The sequence below is a fragment of the Lepeophtheirus salmonis genome, chromosome 7 (assembly GCF_016086655.4).
Source record: "Lepeophtheirus salmonis chromosome 7, UVic_Lsal_1.4, whole genome shotgun sequence".
In the NCBI taxonomy this organism is placed as follows: domain Eukaryota; kingdom Metazoa; phylum Arthropoda; class Copepoda; order Siphonostomatoida; family Caligidae; genus Lepeophtheirus; species Lepeophtheirus salmonis.
This window is the reverse complement of record NC_052137.2, coordinates 5,618,078-5,643,173: the sequence shown is the minus strand read 5'-3', so window position 1 is coordinate 5,643,173 and position 25,096 is coordinate 5,618,078. Positions and strand designations below refer to the sequence as shown.

General features: G+C 34.8%; 1 long non-coding RNA gene and 1 pseudogene across 1 annotated transcript; one reads left to right on the top strand and one right to left on the bottom strand.

The window, feature by feature from the left end:
- Positions 1 to 9,761: 9,761 nt before the first annotated feature.
- LOC121121620 (uncharacterized) lies at positions 9,762 to 10,507 on the bottom strand (annotated as a pseudogene).
- A 10,742-nt stretch (positions 10,508 to 21,249) lies between these two features.
- On the top strand, positions 21,250 to 24,333 carry LOC139905961 (uncharacterized). The gene is made up of 2 exons (XR_011781132.1): positions 21,250 to 21,375; positions 21,442 to 24,333. It is a non-coding gene; the product is annotated as an uncharacterized lncRNA (long non-coding RNA).
- Positions 24,334 to 25,096: the final 763 nt, after the last annotated feature.

The following is a 25,096-nucleotide window of genomic DNA, read 5'->3' as shown; positions in this document are numbered from 1 at the left end:
GTCCAATCCCACTTGTCGGTTCTGACAGAAAGTAAAATTAAATTCCAGGTAACGTCATTTCCTTTATTTAATCATTCTGTTAGGCATATAACAGAATAAATTATATAACTACGAGGGTTGTTTGTCAAGTCCATGCAAAGTCCAAGAGATGACACTACTGGCGTGTATCGAGGCTATGTTTGGTTAGTAGCATCTCTTGGAAGAATACATACCAACTTTCAACCAGATGGGTCTATTTCTTTCTGTTTGACATTTGTTTGAATCGAAGAATCGGCCGGAAAGATTATGGCGAATGTCTTTTGGATTCGCAAGGAATAATCCTAATCGAATATCTGGAAAAGGGTCAATTTATTACAGGTGCATATTATTTATCGTTATTGGACCGTTTGAAAACGGAGCTGAAAGAAAAAAGACCAAGATTGACCCACAAAAAGTCTTTTCCCATCACTACAATATATCTGCTCATACCTTGGCAGTTGGGGTGGCAAAATTGTACTAAAAGGGCTTGGTTTTCTTTCAAGGCCCCTGATGGAATTTTTGGTCAGTACACACTCTGCGTATAAGGTAGCTGCTAACAAGCTTGTATCAAATAACATTTCGTGGGATCGAATTTTATAGCAGCACCCCTTGTTTTAAAGGCCTGACACCAAACTGAGCCTGTATAAAAAGGAACCGAGATCGAAGACCAAAACCTAGACCGATAAAGCTGAACAGAAACTGAAACCGTTGAAATGAAAAAAAAAACCGAGACTGGGACCGATAGAACCGCTGAACCTGAATCAGGGATAACCTTACATACAATTTTTCAATCCGGACCATTAACAACAGCAACATTAGTAATAAGTAAAATTGTGGGACAAAGATGTGTTACAGCACAACTAGCAATTTTAACGCGTAAACCGCCACAGTCCAATGATAATACACGCATAGAAACGTTTGGCGCAGTCCCCGATATGAGACAACATGCATTACATTAAAAAAAAACTTAATATACTAAATAATTTTTTTTCCACCGGTTGAATGTGTATATCTTTGGATTATTAACATCTGAATAAACTATTAATTTCCAAAATCACGCAACCTCTCTATTATAACCATTACTGTTCTGCTTAAATATTTTATATTATTTTATTGCCAATTAGTCATAAATAAATATTATTTTGCATATAAATATACTCTCAACTTGTGTGGTTCCTTGTATCCACACTGGTAAAACATCTGTTAGAAAGCTCAATGATAATAAAATAAGAACTTGTTTACATCAATTTCCAACATCAAACATGGAAATTCTTAATAAGTGTAAATCAGCTATACCAATTAATAAGATACCTGGTAAAAAATACTATATACTTATTTTAGTAATATCTGATGAGTGTTTATATACAATTATTATTGTATATGGATGGTCAATCTGTTGATAGCTATAAAAAGTTGTTTGCCCTCTTCTTTTTAAGACATGAACATTTTGATACATAAACTAGATGGGTAAACAAATGGAGAACTCAAAAGGTGTATCCTAAGCAAAAATGCCATAGTTTCTTAAAGATTAAAAACAGAAGTGGCAATTAAGAAAAGAACTAGAATCATGTCAGTGGATCAGATGAGGCGTAAACGGAAAAGTAATTAAATTTAATTCAGGGCCCAAAAGTTTTTGAGAGAAGATGACATTTCAAATTTGTGGGAGCTAAAACAAAAATTGATTATAAATTATGTAAAATTATATTATATATTAAAGGCAATATGTTAAGAATTAACTAAAAAGGTTAAAGTAGTTTCATTTATTTTGGTCTAGAAGATGATCTTTGGGTCGCCTTCTAACCTAATATTGTTGTCATATCATATTTTGTTTAAATTCCACGTAATATACAGACAAAAAAAATTCATTCAGTCTAATTTCGTCAAAATCGAAGAAATTTTCTCGTAGTTGTCATAGATTCAGTTCACAGAGCAGGAACAGTAAAGGGTGGGCTGGAGGGGCTATTGTCCCCCACAAATTAATATTGGAAATTTTTAACAAAAATTCTAATTTTTTAATTTTTGTTTCGTAGAAATTTAATGATGTCATTTATTTCCATATTGAAATATTTTTTATAATGTCTGTTTAACATTGTAATACTATCTCCTATGCAATTAAACCTTACATATTTGAAGTTGTTATGTATTTTATAATTCATAAAAACCATTTCAATAATTTTATCACATAAAAAGTCAATTATATTTCTCATTTAGTTTTTATTATCACTTTTTGATAGAGTAAGAGTCTTTAATCACTTGATCAAATTTGACAGAATTTTTATGACGTTAACATAATTTATTTCATTGTCTTTAAATGTATAAATTTTTTTCATCCATGGTCGCGTAAATAATTTTCAAATTAATCCAAAGACATGTATGTATTTGGTTAATAATTTCTGCATATTTGAAGTCCAGAAATTATTAACCAATTAATCTTAGGTTTTCACGAACTAAATATCTATAAAAAAGTAATTTTAATTTATCATAATATGAGTTCTCAATAAGTTTACCAGCGATTTAAATGATTATATGCAAACAATTGTCTCTATATCAGAGTTAAATGCAGCTTATTTATTTTGACGAGCCCCAAAAATCCTCTTGGATCTCCCTTTAACACTTTATATCGTAGGTCATTTATATGATAGATTAATTTAGCTCCTAACAGTTCACTTTTTCTATCATTATGGCCTTCGAATTTTCTCATTGGTCTTTGTATTTACCTAAGTATTGTCTCTAATGGTTGTAGATGACAATGAAATTTATTTAAAGTTTTACTCCACTTCAAATTCATAATTTTAATGGCAGCTGCATTTGAAGGATACCCATACGTCATCCTGTTTATTTTATCAATTATCGTTCCTCATACATGTTAATATATTGAACCTGTGATGAATACATATGTTTATCTGACATTATCGACTGTGCATAAAATCTTCCAGAAATCCTTTATGTTACTCTCCGTTTTTCATGAGCACACTCACACGTAGTTACTCAATACTTAGATATTCTCTCCTCAAAAATAAAAGAATAATAATTACAGCTAGAGTAATAATTTTTTAATATGACGTGAGGAGGCAGGGAATGGTTGAGCTTTAGGCGTACACGCCTCATCCATATAATAATAGAAACCTGTAAGAGAAGGTACAATCGCACCTACTACAAAAGGGGTAGAAGAACTGAGAAATTACTACAATTGTATAGTATAAGGCCATTTGTCAACTATTTGTCATATTTTTATGAAAAAAACAAATCAAACCCCATTTATTAGATTCAAATAGTCAAATGTATACTTATAGACTTGATATTGAAATCAAATAATTTCATAAAAACTGTGATTGATGAATTTCAATGCCCTGATTTTTTTGTATAAGCATATGTTTGATTATTTGAACCTAAAGTATATTTTCCCCTTAAAATAGGACAAATGGTCTTTTGAACTTTTGTTATGTCATCGTTGTAACTTCTCAGTTAATTAATCCCATTTGTAGCGGGTGTGCTTGAGCCTTCGCTTACAGGTTTCAATTATTATATGCAGCTATGAAAATCCGCTGGAGCTGGCCCGTTTTTTTGTTTTTTTTGAATTGATAATCTGAAGAATGAACTTTCTTTTTCTTAGCAGTCGTCATTATTATTTAATTCTTGAGTAGTGAACATCCTTTCACAAATAAATTCAACTAAAGGGTGATTCAATACGAGCAGTTTTTTCCAGTAGGGATTTTTTGACAGGCGCAAGTGAGTCTTGTCAAATTCATACGTCATTTTTACTCAGTATTGTTTTACAATTCTTCATGGAAAGATATACGCCACAACGACGTGTACAAATTGTTCAATTGTACTATGAAAATTAGCAGAAGAAGTTTTTCGCAAATTACGCCCAACTTATGGTCTACATAATCGATCTTCAGAATCCACAATTCGCAGAATAATCGAAAAATTTAAAGGGGCAGCAACTTGCTGGGATGTCCCGTCGTCTGGTAGGCCACGTAAAACTGTTTCAAAAACGATGCCGGCCAACACGTTACCGTCAACGGCGAACGTTATCGCGCCATTGTAAAATACTTTTTAGTACCTCAAATTGAAGCACATGGTCCCCATGATATTTGGTTCCAACAAGACGGTGCCACTTGCCACACAGCGCGCGTAAAAATGGACTTATTGGGACATCATTTTGGTGAGCAATTAATTTCACGTTTTGGCCCGGTGAATTGGCCGTCAAGATCGTGTGATATCACACCTTTTGACTTTTTTCTGGAAATCATAAATGTATGACCCTTATACCAAATAGAATGATTAAAAAAAGGGGGAGACCCTCAAACACATCACCTGGTATCACTTTTACCTTCTTTAAGGTCCAAAAAGTATGGTACGATGGGACCGGACTGATAAGGACAGACACAATAAGCTAAGTAATATGGCAAAAAGGGATTTTCATTTCAGTTAACCCATTTCTTCTACTCCACGTGAATCTCCATTATTTGTTATTTAGATATATTTGGAACTTGACATACAAGTTTCATTCGCTCCTGACAGAGCACGTAAATCAAAGTAATTTATCGTATTATAAACTTACAAAAAGTTAAGCTTGTATAAACTTATATACTAGGGGTCTATTGAAATCTGAACACGTACTAATTCAATAATAAATTATTGTGATGTAATTGAATTTAATTCATATTTCCATGTTTTAAAGCATAAACAATGAGTTTTAAAAAACAAAAAAACATCTAAGCTCATGTATACCGGGCCATGCAAAATTATTTACCGATGATGTAAATATACTTTTTAAGAGGTTTTGTGGCAACCAATCTGATCGTTTCATATTTTTACTGTTAAAATAAACAAAAGTACTTCCTGTGAGAGCGTAACAACTTCCACACGTGAGACCATGTCCCATCAGGAAACAAAAAGGATCGAAATTGCAGCCCTCCTCCGAGCGGGAGTGCCTCATAACAACATTAAGGAACAGGTTGGGGCCTCGTTGAAGACAATTTACAACGTTTCCAAGCGCTTTGGAGGCTGGGAGTGATCTCAAGCATTCCCCTGGGGCTGGCAGGAAGCCCACTGTCTCAACAAGGCAAGTAAAGATGGGAATGTCGAAATCAACTGTTTCAAGGGCATTGAAAAGGGCTGGAGGAAAGTCCCTGAGGCGTACTGAACGCCCTCTGCTAACTGAACGTCAGTGAGAAGTCAGACTTGAGCGTGCCAAAAAAATCTTGAATGATATCAAGAGCTTTTTCAGATGAAAAAACTTTTACGGTCGATCCTGTTTTCAACAGGCAAAATGACCGTGTTGTGAGCTTTGGAGATGTGCAAGATAAGCACTGCTATGTGGCAACAACAAAGCACCCTGCTTCGGTGATCATGTTGGGTCTTGTGGCCTCCAACGGGAAGGCCATGAAGCCAAGGTCCTTCCGTGGATCAAATCCATAGTCGGCAACTCTCCTTGGGTTTTCAACAAGATGGAGCACCCGCCCACGCTTCCAAGAAAGCTCAGGAGTGGCTCAAGGACAACATGAAATTTTGGCCCAAGGACTACTGGCCCCCTCAGAGCCTAGATCTGAACCCACTAGACTTCTCTATCTAGGCGCACGTGGAGACCAAGGCCTGCAAAAAACGAGACAAGAACATAAATGCCTTAAAGGCTTCTGTCAACAAGGCCTGGGCCTCCATAGACGCCGATTACATCCAGCAAGTCTGCGGTAGCTTCAGACGTCGCCTGACCAGTGTCATTGAGTCAAATGGTGGCTACATTGATTAAATTTGATCACAAACTATTTTATTATTCTAAAAATGTATGAATAAATTGTTTCTCAAGTCATTCGAAATGTTATTATTGTCCGCGATATGTTCTGAACAAAAATCGGTAAATAATTCTGCACTGCCCGGTAAGTCGAGAGAATGACTCTTGTACGTTATCAACAATTTCCATTGGCACACTCCAAGCAGTTAAGCGTCTCCAGAACCACCATCTACATCGTCAGCAAGCCCAAAACATTCGAGAGGAAGAAATACTCTGCCATAAAGACCAAACTTGACCCCAAAGTCTCCTCCGTTGCAAAACTCTTTTGAATGAGTTTTAAATTATCTTTATGAACTCTTTTTGGACACTTTTGCCCACCCCCACAACTTTGATGCCAACCCTTTCAACTAAATTTTTGGGTTCATATAAAAGGGAAGATCTGCAGTGTCCGTCATACAAACACCGAGTCCTTAAAGTCAAGTCAAAACAGCACTGGACGCCATGGTAGAGGGCTAAGGGCAGCTACATTAATGATTCAGTGAGCTCAGACACACATCTATTTATAGTATTTATTTTGTTGAAATTCTATTGTTAATTAATAAATTTTTTATCTTGTTGAAGTTTAAAATTCAAAATGTTCAGATTTTAATGGACCACTCGGTAGGTATTAGAAAATTGTAACGAAAATGCATTTCGAATTGAGTAATCCTTTCTTCAGATCCTTTTTTTTTATACATACTCAAAGTTTTGATTAAATATCTTAAAATAGTTAATAATATACCTATGCAACATTTTGTATCATTTTTTAATATTTTTGTTTGTAAATCCTTGGATTAACGAACAATATAAAGGGGAGTTTCTCGTTATTCAAATATGATATAATAATATGTTCTGCTGGATGAAAATAGATTGATTATCAAGCTGATGGCAGAAACATCTTCCTGCTGGATATAAACAATTTTGTTAAGTTATGAAAAAATAATCTGGACCTCTCAGGAAGGTATTCTGGATCGTGCAAGTGTTTAGAGACATTTATTATTCATATTGTCCATGATACTTATGCACCATAGATTTAAGACTATATCAAATGTTAGAAAGAAATGTGAGACTAAAAACATTGTAGTTTAAAATTAGAACACCTAACACTGTAAGGAAACTTTACAATTTATGACCTTAATCTCTTTTCATAAGAATCTCATGATGAAATTTTTTTTTTACAATTTCCGATTAATACATATAATTAGATGTTGATTGGTAAGAAAAACATTGTTCTAGTCGTTACCAAGAGTACACTGTACGAGAAGAGGATTGAGATGGCAGTGCTCATCGGTCCGGGATTTTACCAGAAGGCCATCTGGAAGCAGACTGAGGCCTAGGGGAAGATGATTTACAATGTATCAATGCAGTTAAAGGTCGGAGAGGACCTCAAACACTCTCCAGGAGTAGGCAAGAAATACGTCGTGTCCGTCAACCACCTGAAGTCGGCCATCAAGAAAAAACCGAACTGTTCAATAACTGACATGGTCAGTAAAGATGAACAAGTCCTAATCAGCGGTGTCCAAAGCTGTAAAAAAAAGCAGGAGGTAAATCTTTGAGGGATATTTAACTTCTTCTGTTTACAGAACAGAAGAGAAAAGTCTGTGTGGAGCGTGCAAAAAGTCCTGAGCCACTTCAAGCAGACCAATGGATTCATTTTTATATTTTCTGATGAAAGTTCCTTTACTGTTGACACTGTCTTTTACAGGCAGAATGATCGATTAGTGACATTTTGGAATATAGCAGAGGAGCACAGATATGTCTCCACCACCAAACACCCTCCTTCAGTGAGGATGTTATGTTTGGTTGCATCCAGCGGGAAGCCCTTAAAATCCCGTGTGGTTCCCTTTAGAATAACGTACAACTAGATGGAGCACTAGCCACAATGGGGTCGGGCAACATTTATGGAAATATAATTAACAAAATACCCTTAACAACATTATTTTAACAAGATATAATGTGTTATTCCATTAGTAAAAACATTATATTATTATTTTTGAGAAAAAGTAACAAAAAAAAAAAAAAATTATAATTAACAAAAATTGTTGAGGAAGGTGGTCACATCTCTTTGCCTCTTTACCTACGAGCCTCGCGCCTTCATTACCCCAGTCAGATGATAGCACGTGGTCTTCCTATATGAAGACAATCCCAAGTCGCCCTTTACGGCCATCCTGATAGTATGGAGCCATGGAGAAGTTGTTGGCGAGGTGATTCATCCATTTGGCGCTTGATCTTCTTCTCCCAGCTGGACAGGAGCTCTGGATCTCTCTTTAAATTGTGCCCTCCAAATTCTGCTTTCCTGGAGAGAGTTTCTCCATCATTATTTATCTTGACCACCTTAAAAACCAGGCTCCTGAAACACTTCATAATGTCTATAATACTCGCCACCTCAACTTCAGCATCTATGTGATTTGAGATACGCTGCTTTTTTTATCACTCATGATGACAAGATGACGAAATGATTTTATAGTTTATTTACGCACAAAGGATGGTTAACCCCGAATGTCAAAAAACAATTACATTAACCTTTCTATGTTAATGAGAAAATTAACATATTTATTAACAGTCCACGTTTTCCTACACAACCAAGTATATGGCGGGAAATTGAGGTAAAATCCACTCGAAAAATGAAGACTAACATTTATGAAGATCTCAATTTTTGTTCCATTCAGGTTAAACTTTGTTCGGACATGTTTTCTTGGTCAATGGAACAGAATAATGAATGTGGATCAAATAACTTCACTCTTGTGTGTTTAGAAACACCCTTATATAGTGGTTCCCAATGTGGGGGTCACAGGAAACAATGAAGGTGTTGCGACATGATTTAAAACAAGGAAGAATACAATTTAAATTTTATCATCAAAACTCAAATAATGATGAATGTACATTTTTTAAAAAGTTTCTTCTGGAGTTAGAATTTTTTTAGAAGATACTCCAAAGTTTATATTCATATCAAGGTTTAGGGACACACATTGTCTAGCCACATATTTTAAGGGTCGAACTCAATTTTTTTGGGGGGAACCACTGCCCTAATCTATTGAAAAGTAACATTAAGGGTTGATCTTATTCGGATAATTAATATTAATGTCACTCCAATGCAAAACTGTTTATGGAATAAAACATTTTTCTTTTTTAGGAAAAAATAATCTTATCCGAATTTACATTTGAATTATTTCTGTTTGCAAAATAGTATTATATATACTTTGCAAAGGAATTTGTATTTTTGCAAAAAGAAAAGTTATAATATTTATTTATCGTGTTGTATCTAGTTTTTTCATGAATAATAGAAAAGTATCAAAGAAATGTTAAATCGTTTTTGTGCCTTAAATGCGCATAAATAATTCCAAATCCATTTTTTTATTTCGTTTCTTTATTTGTATGATAACAACTCTCTTTAAATTGTAAAGGCATACAATGTATTAGTGCTGAGACTCGGTCCAAGACCGAACTTTTCCCCGGTCCGATCTTATGTGTTTTTTTTAAATGTTTATTTAATTTGTCAGATTGATTTGAAATTATTCAGTATACGTAAAAATTATAATATATCATTTACTCCATTTGACCTAGGAATTGTCTTTGAAACCCGAATACTTTATGTATACGGAGTCTGCTATTTATATTTCTGGCCTAATATTGAAAATGCTAATATTTAACTCAAAAATTGGTTTTATTGTTTTTCAAAGTATTCTCCAGCATGATTTATAAACTTTTGCATGTGCTCAAACTAATTGTCGAAGCTCTTTTTCTCCTCCGATTGAGACACCTCCAAAATATGGGTTTTAAACGCTACAACATCATCTTCTGGCGACAAAAATCGTTGACCACTCATTTTTTTCTTGACGTGGGGGAATAAAAAGAAGTAATTGCGTTGCAAGTCATAGCTGTACGACGGATGACCCATCAATTCGACGTTTTGGTCGGTCCAAAAGGCGCTGGTTTGACCCGATGTGTGAGTTCGCATTGTCGAGGGGAATAATGATTTGCCTACTCTTGTTCGTTTTTCAAATTTCTCCAAAGACTTCAGGCAAACAAATTGTGATGTACCACTCAAAATTGACCGTCCTACGATGCTTAAGTGGAACAGTAGCCGCATGACCAGTTTTGCCGAAGAAACAGGTGACCATTTGCTTCGAAGTACTTCTTCCACGCACAACTTTCGTTGGATTGGGCTCGTCTTCGAAGACACAGACGGTTGATTGTTGTTTTGTTTCGGGTTCATACGCATAGATCCATGATTTGTCACCTGCGACGATCTTATCAACGTCTTTTGAAGCACCGTGAGCGTATTTTTTCAACATTTCTTTGCACCAATCGATTCGAACCTTCTTTTGAGCGATTGTCAAATTGTGCGGGATCGAAAGAGAACAAACCTTTTTTAAGGACTGGTGTACATGCAATATCGAATGTATGCTTGTGGAAGAAATGCCCAAGGATGCTTCCATCTCACGGTATATCACTTGACGATCTTACATTTTCACTCTACGTACAGCATCAATGTTCTCTGGTACAACAACTATTTTTGAACGACCTTCACAGAATTCGTCTTTGAGCGAGCGTCAGCCACGATTGAATTCATAAAACCAGTTTTTGAGAGTGCTAGGATGGTGTTTCATCGCCGTACAAAGATTTAAGTTCATCAATGCACTCCTGATGTGATAATCCAAGTGGAAAGTTGTGAAAAATGATCGCAAGAAAATGTTCACGAATTAATTCCATTTTTTTGGTAAATTCATTTTTTCATGTCACTGTAAACAACACAAATGATGGTCGTACATCAAAACATTCTGAGTACAATTATGCAACACAAATGTCGAAATTACCAAAGGAAATGTCAAATTGCACCTGTCAGCACTTAGTGTAGCCTAGGCCAGAAATATATATCACAGCCAAAAAGTACCAAGAAATTTTAATTTACATTGCCCGCGCAGAAGTAAATTAAAAATATTTTTTTATTGGTTGGAAGCACTGTCCTTCATTATGATGCAAGTTTGAGTGCGATCTATAGACCAGTTTGCTTGCAACAGCTGGATAAGTAAGTCTACCTCACTAGTGCTCCACGGATTTTACAATGAACGAAATTATTGAACAAAAAAATCGTCATACGAGCTTAAGTGAGTTATCACATTCCCTTAAAATCTCTCATGAGTCAGATCGTACAATTCTGAATGAAAATTTGGGATTGAGGCGTGTCGAAGCTTGTTCCAAATGAGCTGAATTTTCTTCAAAAACAGAACCGTGAGCGTGTCTCTTTGGAGATGCTTGAACGTGCAAATTCCGATCCAACGATCATGGGAACACATCATAACTGGTGATGACACGTGGTTTACGAGTATGATATGTAAACAAAACAACAATCATCCAAATAGAGGGAGAAACAATTCATTGTAAAAATCGTGTAGCACTGTTTAGGTATGTTTTGATGAGCTTTAATATTGAAAAGCTCCTCTTGCCTTCAGCAAATGTGACTAGAAGAGTGACACCAATTCCTAGAGCTGCCACAAATTGAGAAATTTAAGAAATATATTTTTCTCTCTGCCAAATATCAGCATCTCAAGCAAGGACATGCTCTTTGGTGGCAAGTCAGACAAATTCTTCAGCTCCGGTTCAGGCTAGAAGGAAGTGATTCTAAATTTTACTGAGTGAATAAATACAAACAAATTATCTTTTTTGATGGGCGCTCATGGAGGCCATACTACAAATGTAGCCCTGGACTGTTGTCCACATTACTCATATACTCAAGAACCAATCCTGGTTGTAAAATATGATTTATGCAACACAATAAACTCCCCCCTCCTCGTTATGTGTTATGTTTAACAAATCAACTAGGAATACGTAAATAAAAAGCTTAATAAGCATTCTAGTTTATTCCCCAGAATTTTAGCCCACCAACCCATTTGTATTTATTTGAAACATAAAATACCGAGAAACAATTTTCATAACAAATATGTAAGCATCGATAGAGCCAAAAAAAAAAGTGATGGTTATAATCCCTTTCCAAGATCAAAGGTACACATACAGCCAAGTAACATACGTAACTCAGCCAAAACTAAAAAACTAGATTTAAAACATGTTCATAATAATAATAACAAAAAACCCAAAAGACGTTTCTCGTATAATTCTTTCCCTTTCGTGAATCTATCTATTATGGTCTTAGTTTATGATCATATGTAACCGACCAAGAAAGAAAATATTGAACCAAATCTGAGGCTCAGTCCTAATCCAAGGAATTTCCCCCAGGAATTTGCAAGGAAAAAGCTGTCTATCTTGCTGCAGATACTATAACTACCTTCCTAATTTCCCCAAATCCCAGTTCATTGCCAGAAGTAAGTCGACTTGCTACAAGTGCTTTAAAACTTATTAATGTATAATTTACTGTACGGATTTCAGGGCTGGAGTTCTTTTGTAGGGGAATCCCGAATAAAATATGGGCTTTCATGTGGTCCAAACTCACCCAGCCCAACAAGATGATAGATCTAGTAGATCCCTATATTTTATTACATGTTAATCCTGAATCACTCCTAGGCTTATATATCATTTTTAAATGCCATGTATTTCACCGATCTAATTACCAGATATCCAAATTTCCCACTATTAGTCTAGTTGTTTAATTGTTTTTCTTGTCATGGATCGTTATAATTTTTTTACAATTATAGCTTCAGTTTCCAGTTTTGCAGGGTTTTCATTCAGTCTTAAGAAATTTTTCTTCTTTATATTTTGCCTTACCATGTCTATTGTAGCTCGAGTCAAACCTTGGAAATGTTCTCCATCTATTATTTGAGAAGCCCTCCTCAGAGGGAGACCATGCACGTATTGTAGGATTCGATAGATCCGTTCCTATCATAATTTAGTTTTGAACTAAGCTATTAGAGATCAATGATCGCCACTCCTTTTCTGGGTTGCAGGTTAGATCTATCATAACTTTCACGTATATTTTTGTAATACATGCCCTAACATCTCTTGATTAACGTTATATATTTGAAGAGTATAAAAAACAGAGGAAATTAAATGGTTATTGTATAGATCTATACACGTGTAAATATAATTTCCTCCATTGAAGTAATCTAAACTTGATAAAGACATGTAAAGTTTTTATACTCGAATCTGATTCTCCAATTCTCTTAAATTCTATAACAAGAAAATACATTTTACCCTTGATCAATTTTGGAGCTTTTTCCCCGGGATTTCCATTGGCCAAGAGGAAGGACTACAGTCTTCCTTACATTCAATTTTAATTTCTATGTTATCGTAAATGTAGAAATGAAAGAGATAAGAACACAAATCTACTTCATCAGTTGGGATTCTGAATTTCCTTCTACTGACAAAGAGATATTGTCTGCATAAATGTCTAGGTCTATGTCTAAAGTCTCCAAAATCTAAACCAAAACCAAAGAGTTTATGCTTCAGTGTCTGGAAAAATTCTACAATAAAAGCTACAAACAAAACGCTGGACATCCTTGACGATAACTTCTATTAAGATAAATTGGGTTCTTCTCTTACCCATCCAATTTGGTTCTTGAAGTCCCATTCGATAGGAGAACCATAATAGGGTTGAAAATTTTCTTAGGCCATTTCTTCTTAAGATACTTATAAATATAGTTATGGGAAAATCCCAAACCCCTTCCGAAAATCAATCGTCACTATAGCACTAAATATATTTCTGTAAATCATAGGCTCAATTACACATTAAATCTTACGAGAGATATCTGACATTTTCTTATTCCTTAAGGAATCTGTCTAATGGAGGCTGATCCTTTTCACAGAATTGGTTCAATTTGTTTGGCAATTAACCCTGAAGGAATTCTATAAGTATTATTCAAGACTTGAATGGGTCTCCAATCATTTAAATCACAGCCATTACCTTTCTTTGAAAATTGTCCTTTTTACCTTTATATGACATTATTTGTCGTGTGTTCAAATTTTTGAAACAAACATGACGTTATTAACAACTAATTTAATAAATCGGTCTAGACTAGACTAAAAGGATTCAAAAATTATTGTGAAAAAAGAACCATGGGATTTACGTATGCCCCCCTATAAAAACGATAAGATAGATTTCATTCGTCACTTCTGCTTGAAGCTAATCTAATGAAATATCCTAGCAGCTAAGCTGCTCTCTTCCCAAACATTATTCAAATTGTAAGAGTGACCATGTAAATTTGCGGTTTTTATTTTCTTCATTAAACTTATTGAGTAGCAGATCAATACTACTTAATATACAGATTAGCTGATCTCCTCTGAAACATTCTTAAAATTGTCCAGACTACCATATGTATTTTTCTGTTTTTTTTTTCAATGTTCCTTTAATTGAGTTGTACTAATTAAATATAAGGAAAGATTAAAGTATTAAATTTACTCCATTATAGCTGGGAATCTTCTTTGAAGTCCATATGCAATATATATTAGGTTGGGGAATAAGTTTGTAGCGTTTTTATATATATGTAAAAAATATTTTCAGAACAAATATTTAATACAATTAATTAATAAATGATGTATTTGCTATTGTTGTTCACAACCTCATTCCCTATCTACCAATTTTTCGATGTCCTTCCCCCAAAAATCATCAGTTCTGGTATCAAAGAAGTTGTTGAGCCATTGGTCAAGGTCCTTTTCATTATCGAATGTAACGTCTCTCAAATGGTTTGACAGAGAGCGAAATTTCTGGTAATCCGTGAGTGTAAGGTCTGGAGAATACGGTGGCTGATGAAGAACCTCCCATTTGAGTTCTTCAAGTGTGGTGTTGACGGGTTTTGCAATATGTCGATTGGGTCTGTTCACTTGCATAGCCTCTTTGACGCTGTGTAGCTGGGCTTTGTAGAGCTCTTTGGTGACTGTGACATTCCTTTCAAGCATTTCTCAGAACACCATGCCCTCCCGTTCCCCCAGCCGCAATTCCTCATGAATATATTTAGTTCTCTAGGAACGATAGGACGGGAACCTATTTACATTGAGTAGAGGAGAAGAAATTTCCCCGAACTTGCTGTCTACATCGTTCCATTATTTTATTCTTATTTATCGACAGGACATATTTTATGAATCACTGGTTATCTCCGATATTATTAACGCAAAATGTGGTTGTCTGTTCGTCGTCACCTAATAACTCATAGCAATGCCAGTAACTACAGTTAGTTCAAGGATATCTCCTTAAATTTTATATGTACTAAAAACTCTTCTATCGAATTGAAGTACCTTCATTAAATTACTTTTCTTTTTCACTTGTTGCAACCCATTAGGGGATTTAAAAACCTCTTGTAAGAGTATTCATTAAAATAATGAGTCAACAGATTAAAAAGATTCTTTCATCCTACTAGTTAGGATTTGAAGTTGCTAAGAAGCCCAATTATAAACTAACTTTTTAAGTTTATTCAAAAACTTCTTAAAGGCATATTTATATAGATAAGGAAAATATATTAATTAAGGGAATACATGAATGTATAAAGGCTGTCAGTTCAAAGTAAAGGTTGTATAGAACAAGATGACTAAACTCATCTTAATTACATAAAAAAAAAAAATGTTAATCGCTGTCGAAGTTACGCTATGAATCTTAGAAAAAGTCATGTATATTGGGTATAATTTTGGGATAAAATAATAAAATAAACCGAAAATCAAGATGGTAACCCCCCCAAAAATTTGAGTATTGCTTTAGAACAGAGCAGCTTTGCTTTCATGACGTTTAACTAGATCAGCTACATGACTTACACATTTATTGTGATATTTTAAGTCGTTCCGTGGATGAAAAAGGTCACGGAGGGGTGCCCATATTTGTTCCAATTTGACTCTGCGTAAGTAAATGGCGCAAAAATTATCCATGATTGAATTCAATTTCACGTCTTTTTTGGAAGTCGAAACCTGCCTAGACCCTTAGATTCCACGACATGAACCCATTTGTACTTCTACCATAGGTGGAGTTGGAGGGCAAGGCCTGTTCCAAGTCACACTGCTCGATGAAGGCCTTGATCCAGTGGAGTCGATGATAGTCCTGGCCCGTTTCCTGCTGGAGAAAATTCTTGGCCTCGCTTCTATGTTTCTTGTTTATATTTTCTCGGCAAAATTATAACTAAATGGTTGATAAGACTCCTAGCCTTTCATATATGGCCGTTACTGCAACACCCTCGTTATTCATCTAGATGAAATCAAACTTTCTTTGGGTTTATTTATTAGACCCACTACTTTAAAAAAAATTAATACTTACAAAGGTTTTGACACTTTTCACATCTCTAATCCTATCTGCGTAAATCTTTAAATATACATCTATATGAATGAGAAAATAAATTAAATCATTTTACAGTTTTTTTTTTTGTACAATATTTCTTTTTTGTATGTAATTTATTGATGCTAATATCTGAGATATCTATAGGAAATTATTTGAAAAGATTTATTTTAATATAGAATTCGTGAAAATCTTTGTTATCTTGTCAAAGACATTGACTGTCAAGTAAAAATGTATTGGTGCATATTTTTAAAATATGAACATTCGCTCTACTAAGTGAATATATATATATTCATCTATATACAGGGTGGGGCAATATAACTTCCTCTTTCAGGAAGGCAATAGTTTTTATAAATCAAAAAAGTTTTATTTTTGTTTCATAATGATTGTACACGTTTAAAATTTTGTTTAAGACAGTTTTGAAAATCATATCAGATAGGTGGAGTCCCCCATTGATGAATAAACCAAATTTCGGTATTTTAATACCCGGTGATTTTTGATTTCTCTTTAAAAAGTTTTCATTTAGAGGTTTAATAGGGATAGTTTATATTTTATAAAAAGTTATTCACAAGAAGAACAATTCCGACTCGAATAGGCCTTTTTTAGGCCTTTTTATGGGGTCAAATAGCATTGGCGAAATAGCTTTTGAGTCACTCTTGTTCCTCTTTAATAACCCTCATAGCCAATTGAGGGGAAGAAGTGGCTTTCTATATAAATAGAGGAACTACTTGGGTGTTATATAGATCAATTCTTTTCTGAAGATTTATATTTCTCGACTTAGACTTAGTTTTGGTAAATGGCACAATTGATAGAATGCCAATTCAAAATATGAGCGCCTTGATGCTCCCAAATCATGCCCAAGATCTCTTTTTTTTACTTGACAACTTATTACTTTTTGGTACTCTCTTAGCTTCCAAACACCCAGAGGAAGAATGGAGGTAATGGAGTCTAAAACCATATCTTTTTCTATACTTTTCACTGAATTCCAGCAAGATATTGATTCTTTTAAGACCAAGGGACTCTGAATTAGCTTCTACTGTTAAAGTGACATCATCCGCATAAGTATCGATCAAATTCGGCTAGTCATTAAAATAAACGCTAAACCTGCCGTACTTTAAAAAAATATGTATAATTAAATCTTCTATAAATGCAATGAATAAAATAGGTGCGGTCGTCCAGCCTTGTGTACAGCTTTTTTTCAGATAAATTGATTCACTTTCTACTCAACTTAACGATATAGTAGATGATGATCCATTATGTAAAAGTGTTCTCATACGATTAAAAAACTTTTTGGGAGAAGTCTCTTAATAGCTTTAAAATATGACAATGATTTATCGAATGGAATGCATTATTAAAGTCAACTCCGATACTAGCTCCAAATTTTTTAAATAGAACTGACAGATTCAATAGCTACTAGGATGTTTCTTGAAACGTAAGACATTTTGTTTTTTTTCAAAAAAGTCTTTCTCAGATTTTCCCATATTTTTATATAATATGGACTCCATTTGCTCAACCAAAACTCCCGATAAAATTCTGCAAGAGGCATTCAATCATTAATAAGCCTCCGGTGATGGCTATTCTTCCTTTTGTGAATTATCTAGACAATCTATCGAATGTATAAAAATTAATGAGACCTTCCAAAAATACAGTTTTGAATAGGTGTTGTTGGTTAAATCCGAAAGTTCCTATTATTTTTGAATAGCTTAGATTGTAAGCCTTTGATTGATGTACATCGTATATGTAGTAAAAAAGGTATATGTAACGATGGGGGCAAGAAGAGCCATCATAGGCGATTTCCATCCCTCCAGGAAGACCACCTTGGACTTAATAAAGGCCTTAAACATCAGTAAGGCCACAGTCTATCGAGTAAGAAACCGTTTGGCTGATGAGGACAACCTTAAGGACAAAGCCAAGATTGGAAGACCCACCAAAATGAAGCCTGAAGATATCATAGATGCATTCAAGGTCAAACTAGTGATAAAGATGTAAAAGTAAACCAAGAAGTAGAAGTGTATCGGTCTACTGTGGGCAAGGTCATCCGAAAGGATCCATGAAGGTCACTTAGACAGATTTGAGAGGCCACTCCTGTCCGAACGTCAAAAAGAACTCTGTCTTCAGCAATGTCAACAACTTTTGAATGCTCTGAAGCACAACAGCAGCCGGCTGATTTTTTTCTTTGATGAAATGACCTTTACCGATGATCCCGTCTACAACAAGCAAAATATTCGGATGGTATGCTTTGGCAAGGGTAACAACAGCATCAGGACAGTCATTAAGACAAAACATCCAGCCTCTGTGATGATGTTGGGGGTTGTGGCATCAACTGAAGAAAAGATTTCTTGTATTTGTTTTCCTGTTGGATACTAGTTACCCACGGCAGACAACTTGATGGTGTTGAAGGAAAATGTAGTCCCATAAATCACCAAGGCTATGAAGAACTCCAACAAGGCCATGTACGTATTTCAGCAGGACGGGGCTACAGTCCGTACTGCTAATATTGTACAAGAGTGGATGGGTAGCAACATGAATTTCTGGTCCAAGAAACTTTGGCCCCCTCAGAGTCCAGATCTGAATCCCCTGGATTACTCCATTTTATAACAAATTGGGAAAAAGGCCTGCAAAGTCAACTATCCGAATATTAATGACCTGAAGACCTCATAGAAAAAAATATTATAAAATAAAATCCTGATCAATTTATGAGTATTTTAATTACTGCTTAGAGGCAGGTCTCAGTACTTTTTGTACACCAAACTAATTCGATACTTTACCTTACCATCCCTAGGAAATAGGCACTATGAAGAATAAATCTTAAAACTCATACGTTGATACTTTTTATGATGTGAGCATTGTTCTTTCTAATTAAAGGAAAAAAAAACAAAGCAATTTTTCCAATAAATAAATAATTGTGTATATACGAGTATGTGGAACCTGTTTTTTTTTTTTTTTTATAATATTACATTAGTGTATACATAAAAAAACATTTATTGTCAATATTTACATACCTGGTGGTCCATTGAAATCAGAACACTTACTATATTAATAATTAAAAAAATTAATTCATATACCGATACATTAAATCATATTTTTATGAGTTACAAAAAACAAACAAACGTAAACTTTCTAGCTTACGTACAAATCCAGAAAATAACACTTGAACATGATCAACAAATTAGTATTCGCGCACTCCAAGCAATTTGGTGTCTCCAATTGACCACCGTCTAATCCGTCCGTAAGTCCTAAACGTTGGAGAGAAGAGAGGAATAAGGGCTATTTAAAAAATGCCAAACTGGACCCGGAGGAGTTAGAGAAAACACCCTAAGCCAATCCCCTCAAGTCCATGAGGACCCATGCAAGATATCTTTGGGTTTCACAGCAGGGTGTCTAGAGATATATTAAAAAAGTCAACAGAAAGAGCCTTATGAAGCTTGTTTGGCTGAAAATATCACTTTTGATGCCAGCAATTGAAGAAACTCATCTCCTCCTTTGCAAGACTTTATTAAATGAGTCTTTTGAGTTCTTATTAACTCTTTTTGACACTTTAGGCCCCCTACAACAATGACCCCTAGCCCCACGACTAAACCTTCTGGGTGAATATAAAGGGGAACGCCTTTAGTGTCCGTCATCCAAGCATCGATGTCCTAAGAACCACTGTCTATCAGCACTAGGACGCCAAGACAGATGACTACATTCGTAGCCTCTGTCAGGCCTTCCCCCGCCGCCTTTAATCCATTATCACTGCCAAGGGCAGCTACATTAATGATTAAGAGAGCTCAGATACACATCTGTTTATACTATAAATTTCGTTGAAAATCTATTGTTCGCTAATAAATTATACCTTGCTGAAGTTTCAAATTCAGATTGTACATATACGAATATAATATCTGTACAGGATTTTTGGATCAAATTGGTGCTTGCGTACCCCGGCGACTTTGTTATCATGCAGCTGTCTGACGTTGTCTCTTTTTTCTGCCGGCGAAAACTTTGTTATATCAACAAACTTTAGTAATGTTTGGGGTATCATGCGACAGCTGCTCAAGATATAAAGAAGATTGAATTGATAGAGGAGGAACGGCATTGCATCAACATGAGGATTTCAAATCAAGAGGTCTAAAATGATGCTGGAGGTCTGAAAACAAGACTTAGCACCTTTTCATATCTAAAACAGGTCCGCACTCATTGAAAACTGCAATTACTTTATTGGGAAGGAACTATGGCCTGAGTAGTCTGGAGTCTGTCTGAGGCTACGCGGAATATAAAACAAATAAAACATTTCATGCCTTCAAGTCTGCTTGTCTCCATCAAGGAGACAATGACCAACATACTAAGGAACTACCTTGTCAACGCCTACTCCTCATTCTGGGCTTGGCTCCAGAGCGTGATTGATGCTGGAGGCGAATACATCAAATGAGCCCATCTCCACATGCATATGTACAATTTAAGCCAATTTTCAAGTAAATCCGTCCAAAGCATGTGGCTCCTCCGACAATTTAAATATTTTTGAAAAATGTGCCGATTCGATCTTAACACTCTATATATATGTACATGCGACTTTATATTTAAAAAAATTCTTACACTTTAATTTATTCATACTTGTTATCCCTTGACTTGACAAAGTAGCATTTTTGAACAAGCTGAACTGAATGGAGTTTTTTTTTAACATGGATCTAGGACATTTGCCCAATAAAAAAATGGAGCTTCTATCCTTGAGAATCGTGAACAGACTTTCCCAAGCTCAACTTCATCAAAATTTCAAAATGTAAAAGTTGTAAAAAATGAGACTTTATAAAAGTATAAGTAAACAAACAATGGGACTTTATTCTTTTTTCTATATATAACGAAACATCAAAATTGCCACGCATTGGACTGTAGCAGGGTCTCCATACTAGGCCTCAAGGCCTTGCAGTTCTTCTTCACATATTCTTCTGATATGTCAGGCAATTCTTTATGCAAGGTAGCTTTCAGGGCATCCACATTCACATGTAAGGTGGTACATGCCTTCCTTTCTACTATACCCTAGATTACATAGTCACAAGGGTTACCCTTTTGCGAGGAATGAGGCCACATTGACCAGGGTCATAAATTTACAATGTTGTATTCACAAATTTTTTTGACTTTTTTTGCCTGTTTGTCTTCCAGGCTTTCTCTTAATACTATTGTTGTTATCCTTCAGGTTTTTAATATTGGTAATTGAAGAAATATGTTACTCTTATTTTGAGGTATCCCTATTCGTCAGCTGATGCGAAGAGAAGAAGAAGAATGCAAAAGAAAAAGAGAAAAGAGGGGAGTCATCCCTGATTGTAGGATATTAATTATTATGTTCATATTAATGTGGATTTGTTTAATTATTAGTTATATGTTTACTGCACTTATGTAAATTGTAAGTATGATATATTTAATTAATTAATGATTTAATAGTAATTTATATTTTCTATTTTTATATAAGCAATAATCATCTTGAAATACACTTATTCAAGAGATTTTTTATTCAGTAATAAAACCCTTGAACCATTGGAATTTCTGTCAAACCTAGAAGAATAACTCGAGGAATAATAGATGTTTGGCAAAAATGTCTTATAACGGCCCAAGGATCATGAAGGCCAAGTAGTCAGAGCATGTTATTTGCAGCGAGGGATACGTTATGCCACCCTTTATCTTCAAACAGGTCCTGAAGGTCTACCCCAAGGTGTGTTTTGCCACCAAAGTTTTCCCTGAATCTGCAACATTATGTAAGATTGATCTTGGATCTGGTAGCATCCTGCCACACTAGTTAAAGACCACCCTGGTCTTTTAATTCTAAGAATGTGAGGTAGGTCACGTCGAGTTCTTGGCCTCCTAACTCACCGAAATTGAATCCTTTAGAATATTTTGTCTATAGCAATGTTGAACAGGTTTCAAATGAAGGTGCAACAGCACCAGAATATTCTTGAGGGCTGGAATAAGGAGGGCATTCTGGAGTTTATCCAATATGACGTTTCCGTAGATGCTGTGAAAGTGCGGGGTTTGTTAAGCTCAATTATTATGTGACATAGCGGTAATTCATGGGTATGAAGTTCAGACACTATTCGAACAAGTCTATGGACCAAATGTTTCTCTTTTACTTGCACTCAGAGCATGTTCTACTATCGTTAGTATCAAGCTCTAAGCAAGAAGATAGACCATTAGGGATATCAAAAATATGTGAAATATGAGATGGAAGTAATTTGGGAGGGTTCAGTGAACGGCCATACTGTTCACCTAATCTCCATAAGGATGCTAATTCAATTATTAATATCCAGGATTGAAACAATCCCACTGAGCCTTTTATAACATAGACAATCTTCAAAGTCAACGGATTAGTTTTGCCTCTTCACTGCTTCGACTTCTCAAAATACCATGTCACACACAAAGTTGTGACCGTTCTTCAAAAAAAGTAGCCAACACTTCAGCTTAAGTTTATAGACAAAAGAGACAGCACCGCTGTATCAGAGCAAAATTAAAACTGCGTTTGATTTTCCCTCTTAACAAAAAAAAAGTTGAAGCGATTATTCCTTATAGTTTCCTTTTGAAAGGATATCGAAAAGAAAAAAAAGATGAAATAAATATTCATATCAAAAGAAAAATATCAAACTTTAAGAATACATAAAAAAAATTATGCTGGAAAAAAAATCAACCCTAGAAATGAAGAAATAATAAATAAAAAGTTGTATTTGTAAAAGTTTAATAGACAGTTTTCGTAGTTTAAAATTATAAATTGGTAAAATAGGATGCCTTATTTGGTATAAATCAACAACAAAAGTATATGTGATAATAATGTATTAGATACTTGGTATCGAAAAATCAGATTTGAGTAGTAAAAATGATCAGAAACATCCAAATACCTGCGCGTAAAACGCGGTACAAGAGATAATATTTATTAATATCAGTATGTTTGGAATTAAAATACTCATTCTATTAGTCAAGTTAGAGAAAAGTTCTCTAAATATTGTTGCAAAATATATGTTTCATCTCTAATACTTAATATGATAAAAATCTGGTAACTGGATTCAGATCGATAATTTTAAAGAAACCAAATCAAAATTACATTTTTTCCCACATTTTACAGGTTTTTAAATCAAAATGTGTCACAAAGTACGTTTTTTTAGACATTTAATGATTATTTTTTTATTTAGAGGAATAAAATGCTTAGTATCTAGTTACACTAAATTCCAAACTTTTGGCATTACGGTACAGTCTAATATATATATATCCATATTGGCAAATTTATTATTTCTATGAAGAAATTTGGCTTTCATATAGAACAAAAATATAAAGCTAAACGTTTAATAAAATATTACTAATGAATATTATATTTCAGTATCATATATAATATATTCAATTCATTTTAAAAGTTGCGGAGAAATAATATGACACTGATGGTCTGAGAGTACTTAAAAGATTTACAACAACATAATAATATTCTCATTTGGCTAACGATTCGTTAATTTCTGACATTTCACCCCCGTTTCTTTTTGAATAAAAGCTTATGCGATACAATAAAGGTAACGACGTCTAGAACGTTTAGATAAACCCCCATTTGTAATGATTTATGTTACGAATAATTATCTTATATTGGAGATTCATATATGAAATTCTAACTATATTATCACGAAATTGAAGATATTCAATTTTACTGGGTACATCATCAGCCGACTTGCATGCAAATAAACTTCATCTATGTGCGTCGGGCTCTTGTCGAGATTTAGATATAATCTATGTTCCTACATACGAGTATATACAGGACGGAAACGCTATTGATGCCCTTTTTAAAAGTGTAATATCTATCACTGAATAAGGCCAGACTGGCTAACTATGTTAATCAGCTGATAGTCGGCTACCAGAAGCTGTATAATCAAAACAAACAAAATGTTCAACTATGAAAAGGAATCTGCAGGAGGCAATTCGTGGAGCCATGGCGTATGGATTTTGCGAACAAAGGACCGGAAAGGACATTGCCCAGTTCAACAACTTGTCCTACGACACTGTGAATAACTTCATGCGGATTTATGATGAACATTGGGAGAAGGCAGAACATCCCTTCCTTCTGGGAGAAGGAGATCTGACGCCCTAGTAGCCCCGACCTCAATCCCTTGGACTTTTATGTGTGAGGCGTGGCTGAAAGCCATACCAATCGTCACGCTCACAGCACCAAGCCCTCCCTCATCACCTCTATCATGGAGGTATTCAGCCACATCTCCAGGAAGAACATCATCAAGGCCTGCTCCTGCGTGCAGCCCCGCTTATATGAGGTCATTGCAGGTGGGGGGTGATTTTATCCGTTCATTTTTTTAATGCACAATAATAAAAGATTAATCAAACCAAATTTCAAGTTTCTATATTTATTTTGAAGAGAGTTATAGAGATCTTAGTAAAAGGGTAAAAAAGGTCATCAATAGATTTTCCACCATGTATTTCGCTTAAAATTACATTTCTGTTCCATCGGATTGTAATCAATTATATATATTTCCAATTATATTTCCTTCGTCACTACCATTCAAATTATATTTTATTAAAAATATAATATAATTTTTTTGTAGTGCATTCTTGGAAGACAATAGCCAGGAACACTTCCTTATATAAGCAATGTGGCAAACTGTTCAAGGCAGAATTAGTTCCCACAAAAAAAGCATTTGTTTGCATTAACTTCCTCTGGTTTTTGATTGCTGATTTACACGTCAAGTCAACGCCATTTTCAAATAGGACAAAGTGACACATCGAACTAGTGTTGTGTCCGTGCTTATTTGTTCGGACCAGTCCAGTCTTTGGGACTGGGCTTTAACGGTCGGTCTTTATGTATATGCATATATGTATTAAGATAATTGCACATATTTTGCAAAAAATGTTCCTATTTTCATTATAAAACAATATAAACGAACATATTATACTGTTACTAAGTTATATAATTGTTATTCTATTATCAAACGGAATGACTAGAAGAAAGGAAACACTTTTCTTGTTGCCTACTCATGTTCTAATAACATTCGTAGGCAACAAGAAAATGGCTGGGCAAGCACAGTAGATTTACGAAATAAATCTCTCTCTTTCTATGTCGGGTGACGTCATTGAGACGAGTTTTGGTTATT